Source organism: Styela clava, chromosome 12 (genome assembly GCF_964204865.1).
Source record: "Styela clava chromosome 12, kaStyClav1.hap1.2, whole genome shotgun sequence".
Lineage (NCBI taxonomy): Eukaryota > Metazoa > Chordata > Ascidiacea > Stolidobranchia > Styelidae > Styela > Styela clava.
Window position 1 is genome coordinate 17,125,376 of NC_135261.1, and position 7,125 is coordinate 17,132,500.

Genomic DNA, 7,125 nt, shown 5'->3' on the forward strand with positions numbered 1-7,125 from the left:
TGAGCCAAGAAAGAAGCCGAGCCGAAAAAAGTTAAAGTACAAACGTGCAAGCATACTAACCTAACCCTAGGTAAGGCATGTTAGAGCGAAAGACAGTAAACTCGAATGAGCCAAGAAAGAGCGGCGTGCGGTGCCGGTCGGAGCGCACACATCTCTCGGTGGCTGGCGGGCGAGAGAGTGCTGCGTCGCCGGCATCGGCGTCGAAAGAAGCCGAGCCGAAAAAAGTTAAAGTACAAACGTGCAAACATACTAACCTAACCCTAGGTAAGGCAAGTTAGAGCGAAAGACAGTAAACTCGTATGAGCCAAGAAAGAGCGGCGTGCGGGGCCGGTCGGAGCGCACACATCTCTCGGTGGCTGGCGGGCGAGAGAGTGCTGCGTCGCCGGCATCGGCGTCGAAAGAAGCCGAGCCGAGAAAAGGTAAAGTACAAACGTGCAAGCATACTAACCTAACCCTAGGTAAGGCATGTTAGAGCGAAAGACAGTAAACTTGAATGAGCCAAGAAAGAAGCCGAGCCGAAAAAAGTTAAAGTACAAACGTGCAAGCATACTAACCTAACCCTAGGTAAGGCATGTTAGAGCGAAAGACAGTAAACTCGAATGAGCCAAGAAAGAGCGGCGTGCGGGGCCGGTCGGAGCGCACACATCTCTCGGTGGCTGGCGGGCGAGAGAGTGCTGCGTCGCCGGCATCGGCGTCGAAAGAAGCCGAGCCGAAAAAAGTTAAAGTACAAACGTGCAAACATACTAACCTAACCCTAGGTAAGGCATGTTAGAGCGAAAGACAGTAAACTCGAATGAGCCAAGAAAGAGCGGCGTGCGGGGCCGGTCGGAGCGCACACATCTCTCGGTGGCTGGCGGGCGAGAGAGTGCTGCGTCGCCGGCATCGGCGTCGAAAGAAGCCAAGCCGAAAAAAGTTAAAAGTACAAACGTGCAAGCATACTAACCTAACCCTAGGTAAGGCATGTTAGAGCGAAAGACAGTAAACTCGAATGAGCCAAGAAAGAAGCCGAACCGAAAAAAGTTAAAGTACAAACGTGCAAGCATACTAACCTAACCCTAGGTAAGGCATGTTAGAGCGAAAGACAGTAAACTCGAATGAGCCAAGAAAGAGCGGCGTGCGGGGCCGGTCGGAGCGCACACATCTCTCGGTGGCTGGCGGGCGAGAGAGTGCTGCGTCGCCGGCATCGGCGTCGAAAGAAGCCGAGCCGAAAAAAGTTAAAGTACAAACGTGCAAGCATACTAACCTAACCCTAGGTAAGGCATGTTAGAGCGAAAGACAGTAAACTCGAATGAGCCAAGAAAGAAGCCGAGCCGAAAAAAGTTAAAGTACAAACGTGCAAGCATACTAACCTAACCCTAGGTAAGGCATGTTAGAGCGAAAGACAGTAAACTCGAATAAGCCAAGAAAGAGCGGCGTGCGGGGCCGGTCGGAGCGCACACATCTCTCGGTGGCTGGCGGGCGAGAGAGTGCTGCGTCGCCGGCATCGGCGTCGAAAGAAGCCGAGCCGAAAAAAGTTAAAGTACAAACGTGCAAGCATACTAACCTAACCCTAGGTAAGGCATGTTAGAGCGAAAGACAGTAAACTCGAATGAGCCAAGAAAGAGCGGCGTGCGGGGCCGGTCGGAGCGCACACATCTCTCGGTGGCTGGCGGGCGAGAGAGTGCTGCGTCGCCGGCATCGGCGTCGAAAGAAGCCGAGCCGAAAAAAGTTAAAGTACAAACGTGCAAGCATACTAACCTAACCCTAGGTAAGGCATGTTAGAGCGAAAGACAGTAAACTCGAATGAGCCAAGAAAGAGCGGCGTGCGGGGCCGGTCGGAGCGCACACATCTCTCGGTGGCTGGCGGGCGAGAGAGTGCTGCGTCGCCGGCATCGGCGTCGAAAGAAGCCGAGCCGAAAAAAGTTAAAGTACAAACGTGCAAGCATACTAACCTAACCCTAGGTAAGGCATGTTAGAGCGAAAGACAGTAAACTCGAATGTGCCAAGAAAGAGCGGCGTGCGGGGCCGGTCGGAGCGCACACATCTCTCGGTGGCTGGCGGGCGAGAGAGTGCTGCGTCGCCGGCATCGGCGTCGAAAGAAGCCGAGCCGAAAAAAGTTAAAGTACAAACGTGCAAGCATACTAACCTAACCCTAGGTAAGGCATGTTAGAGCGAAAGACAGTAAACTCGAATGAGCCAAGAAAGAAGCCGAGCCGAAAAAAGTTAAAGTACAAACGTGCAAGCATACTAACCTAACCCTAGGTAAGGCATGTTAGAGCGAAAGACAGTAAACTCGAATGAGCCAAGAAAGAGCGGCGTGCGGGGCCGGTCGGAGCGCACACATCTCTCGGTGGCTGGAGGGCGAGAGAGTGCTGCGTCGCCGGCATCGGCGTCGAAAGAAGCCGAGCCGAAAAAAGTTAAAGTACAAACGTGCAAGCATACTAACCTAACCCTAGGTAAGGCATGTTAGAGCGAAAGACAGTAAACTCGAATGAGCCAAGAAAGAAGCCGAGCCGAAAAAAGTTAAAGTACAAACGTGCAAGCATACTAACCTAACCCTAGGTAAGGCATGTTAGAGCGAAAGACAGTAAACTCGAATGAGCCAAGAAAGAAGCCGAGCCGAAAAAAGTTAAAGTACAAACGTGCAAGCATACTAACCTAACCCTAGGTAAGGCATGTTAGAGCGAAAGACAGTAAACTCGAATGAGCCAAGAAAGAGCGGCGTGCGGGGCCGGTCGGAGCGCACACATCTCTCGGTGGCTGGCGGGCGAGAGAGTGCTGCGTCGCCGGCATCGGCGTCGAAAGAAGCCGAGCCGAAAAAAGTTAAAGTACAAACGTGCAAGCATACTAACCTAACCCTAGGTAAGGCATGTTAGAGCGAAAGACAGTATACTCGAATGAGCCAAGAAAGAGCGGCGTGCGGGGCCGGTCGGAGCGCACACATCTCTCGGTGGCTGGCGGGCGAGAGAGTGCTGCGTCGCCGGCATCGGCGTCGAAAGAAGCCGAGCCGAAAAAAGTTAAAGTACAAACGTGCAAGCATACTAACCTAACCCTAGGTAAGGCATGTTAGAGCGAAAGACAGTAAACTCGAATGTGCCAAGAAAGAGCGGCGTGCGGGGCCGGTCGGAGCGCACACATCTCTCGGTGGCTGGCGGGCGAGAGAGTGCTGCGTCGCCGGCATCGGCGTCGAAAGAAGCCGAGCCGAAAAAAGTTAAAGTACAAACGTGCAAGCATACTAACCTAACCCTAGGTAAGGCATGTTAGAGCGAAAGACAGTAAACTCGAATGAGCCAAGAAAGAAGCCGAGCCGAAAAAAGTTAAAGTACAAACGTGCAAGCATACTAACCTAACCCTAGGTAAGGCATGTTAGAGCGAAAGACAGTAAACTCGAATGAGCCAAGAAAGAGCGGCGTGCGGGGCCGGTCGGAGCGCACACATCTCTCGGTGGCTGGCGGGCGAGAGAGTGCTGCGTCGCCGGCATCGGCGTCGAAAGAAGCCGAGCCGAAAAAAGTTAAAGTACAAACGTGCAAGCATACTAACCTAACCCTAGGTAAGGCATGTTAGAGCGAAAGACAGTAAACTCGAATGAGCCAAGAAAGAAGCCGAGCCGAAAAAAGTTAAAGTACAAACGTGCAAGCATACTAACCTAACCCTAGGTAAGGCATGTTAGAGCGAAAGACAGTAAACTCGAATGAGCCAAGAAAGAAGCCGAGCCGAAAAAAGTTAAAGTACAAACGTGCAAGCATACTAACCTAACCCTAGGTAAGGCATGTTAGAGCGAAAGACAGTAAACTCGAATGAGCCAAGAAAGAGCGGCGTGCGGGGCCGGTCGGAGCGCACACATCTCTCGGTGGCTGGCGGGCGAGAGAGTGCTGCGTCGCCGGCATCGGCGTCGAAAGAAGCCGAGCCGAAAAAAGTTAAAGTACAAACGCGATGCTAATGAGCGAGCCGTTGTCTCGACTAATATGTAGGGGGCGTTCGATCGAGCGTCTGGCTTGAGCGCTTGTCGGCCTAGCAGAACGGTCGCATTGTTATGACCGGGTTTTAGGCACCGCTGCAGGCGGCCGGCAGAGCTCTTGTTTGTGCGAAACTGAATGGATCGAGCCCGAGAGAGGGCGAGCAAAGAAAAAACGCAAATCGCTCCGCCTGGCACTGCCGGCGAGAGCGTGGACGTCGCGGCCAGCGACTGTCGAAGCTGAGTACGGCCGCAGGCGATCGCCTCGGTCTTAAACGAATGCGACGAGCAAGCGCCGGGCGGCCCAGCAAGGGCCGAGCGCAGCTGTCGCAGCTATCTGGTTGATCCTGCCAGTAGTGATATGCTTGTCTCAAAGATTAAGCCATGCAGGTGCAATTACGAGTTCTCGTAAAGCGAAACTGCGAATGGCTCATTAAATCAGTCTTGGTTTATTTGGTCTCGTGAGCGAAGTGGATAACTGTGGTAATTCTAGAGCTAATACATGCATTAAGCGCCGACTTCGGGAGGCGCGCTTTTATCAGATCAAAACCGACCGGGTTCGTCCTGTGACGTTTGATGACTCTGGATAACCACGCGGATCGTACGGTCTCTGCACCGACGACGTATCATTCAAGTGTCTGTCCTATCAACTGTCGAAGGTACGCTACGTGCCTACCTTTGTGATAACGGGTAACGGGGAATCAGGGTTCGATTCCGGAGAGGGAGCCTGAGAAACGGCTACCACATCCAAGGAAGGCAGCAGGCGCGCAAATTACCCATTCCCGACACGGGGAGGTAGTGACGAAAAATAACAATACAGGACTCTAACGAGGCCCTGTAATTGGAATGAGTACATCCTAAAACTCTTAACGAGTATCCATTGGAGGGCAAGTCTGGTGCCAGCAGCCGCGGTAATTCCAGCTCCAACAGTGTATGCTAAAGTTGTTGCGGTTGAAAAGCTCGTAGTTGGATTTTGGGCGAGCGCCGCCGGTCCGTCGCAAGGCGTGTCACTGGTTGCGTTCGCCTCACCTTCGGTTCTCCGTCGGTGCTCTTGACTGAGTGTCGGCGGTGGCCGATAAGTTTACTTTGAAAAAATTAGAGTGTTCAAAGCAGGCTGTTCGCCTGCATAGTGTTGCATGGAATAATGGAATAGGACCTCGGTTCTATTTTGTTGGTTTTCGGAGCACGAGGTAATGATTAAGAGGGACAGACGGGGGCGTCCGTACTCTGCCGTTAGAGGTGAAATTCTTGGATCGGCGGAAGACGAACTACTGCGAAAGCATTCGCCAAGAATGTTTTCTTTAATCAAGAGCGAAAGTCAGAGGTTCGAAGACGATCAGATACCGTCCTAGTTCTGACTATAAACGATGCCAACTAGCGATCGGGAGGCGTTACCATGACGACCTTTCCGGCAGCTTCCGGGAAACCAAAGTCTTTGGGTTCCGGGGGAAGTATGGTTGCAAAGCTGAAACTTAAAGGAATTGACGGAAGGGCACCACCAGGAGTGGAGCCTGCGGCTTAATTTGACTCAACACGGGGAAACTCACCCGGCCCGGACACAGGTAGGATTGACAGATTGAAAGCTCTTTCTTGATTCTGTGGGTGGTGGTGCATGGCCGTTCTTAGTTGGTGGAGCGATTTGTCTGGTTAATTCCGATAACGAACGAGACTCTGGCATGCTAAATAGTTACGCGACCTTCTCGGTCGGCGTCTAACTTCTTAGAGGGACTAGTGGCGTTTAGCCACACGAGATTGAGCAATAACAGGTCTGTGATGCCCTTAGATGTCCGGGGCCGCACGCGCGCTACACTGAGTGAAGCAGCGAGTGTCTAACCTAGGCCGAAAGGTCCGGGTAACCCGTTGAACCTCATTCGTGATTGGGATAGGGACTTGCAATTGTTTCCCTTGAACGAGGAATTCCCAGTAAGCGCAAGTCATCAACTTGCGTTGATTACGTCCCTGCCCTTTGTACACACCGCCCGTCGCTACTACCGATTGAATGGTTTAGTGAGATCCTTGGATCGGCCCCGTCGCGGCTGGCAACGGCCGCGTCGGCGTGTCGAGAAGACGATCAAACTTGATCATTTAGAGGAAGTAAAAGTCGTAACAAGGTTTCCGTAGGTGAACCTGCGGAAGGATCATTACCGAAAGTGGTGGTAGGCCCCGGCCGACCGCACACTTAATTGTCTTTGGGTGCCGCCGAGAGGGCGGCCGTCAATCGGGGTTCCGCCCCGTGCGACACGCGTAACACGTTGGCATAGCAAGGCAGCCGAGTGCGATGGTGGCTTCTGGGCACCGTGCTCGATGTGCCGCCGGCCCAGCCCGGCGGTCGCTCGGCGCGTTTGTTGGTGTTTTTGTGCAGTTGTTGTCGGTGGTGGTTTTGTGGTCGATCCCACAGTGTGACGTCCGCGCGCTTCGGCGCCGGCGAAACGTGGAGGACGACTCTTAACGGTGGATCACTAGGCTCGCGAGTCGATGAAGGACGCAGCCAAGTGCGAGAAGTAATGTGAATTGCAGAACACATTGAACGTCGACCTTCTGAACGCGAATTGCGGTCTCGGGTCAATCCCGGGACCGCGTCTGCCTCAGGGTCGCGTTCGTCCTCACCCGAGGGCCGTCGCCTGGCCTCTGCGAAGACGGCCGGGCGTCGCCCCAAGTTGAAGCGGTCGCCGAGCTTTCTCGGCGCGACCGCGTGTCCCGTACACCGCCGACCCCTTGACGTGTTCAACTACGTTCGAGGGGCGGGTCCAGGTCGGTCGGTCCGGTCACGAGTTCAAGACCGACGTGGGCCAAGGCGGCGACGGTACGCGCTCGGTCGGCGCCGGCGGCGATGCCAGCGGGCCGTGTAAGAAGCGGCCCGCTTGACACATACGACCTGAGTTCAGGCGAGAGCACCCGCTGAATTTAAGCATATTATTAAGCGGAGGAAAAGAAACCAACAGGGATTCCCTGAGTAACGGCGAGTGAACCGGGAAGAGTCCAGCGTCGAATCTGCGCGCTTTTTGAGCGCGCCGAGTTGTGACGTACGGAAGTCCCAGTGCGGCTGACGGCGAGCGCCGGTGTCCTTCTGATCGAGGCCTCGTCCCACGGCGGGTGTTAGGCCCATAGGGGCGCTTGCCTTGGCCGCTTCGGGTCTTCTCGGAGTCGGGTTGTTTGGGAATGCAGCCCATAGCGGGTGGTAAACTCCACCT

General features: G+C 54.0%; 2 non-coding genes and 1 pseudogene across 2 annotated transcripts; all 3 read left to right on the forward strand.

Annotated features, from left to right (window-relative positions):
• Nucleotides 1-4,268: 4,268 nt before the first annotated feature.
• LOC144430871 (small subunit ribosomal RNA) lies at nucleotides 4,269-6,078 on the forward strand. Its single transcript, XR_013479784.1, has one exon. It is a non-coding gene; the product is annotated as a small subunit ribosomal RNA (ribosomal RNA).
• A 296-nt stretch (nucleotides 6,079-6,374) lies between these two features.
• LOC144430843 (5.8S ribosomal RNA) lies at nucleotides 6,375-6,528 on the forward strand. Its single transcript, XR_013479759.1, has one exon. It is a non-coding gene; the product is annotated as a 5.8S ribosomal RNA (ribosomal RNA).
• Nucleotides 6,529-6,805: 277 nt separating this feature from the next.
• LOC144430924 (large subunit ribosomal RNA) overlaps nucleotides 6,806-7,125 on the forward strand; it is a 3,695-nt pseudogene continuing 3,375 nt past the window's right edge.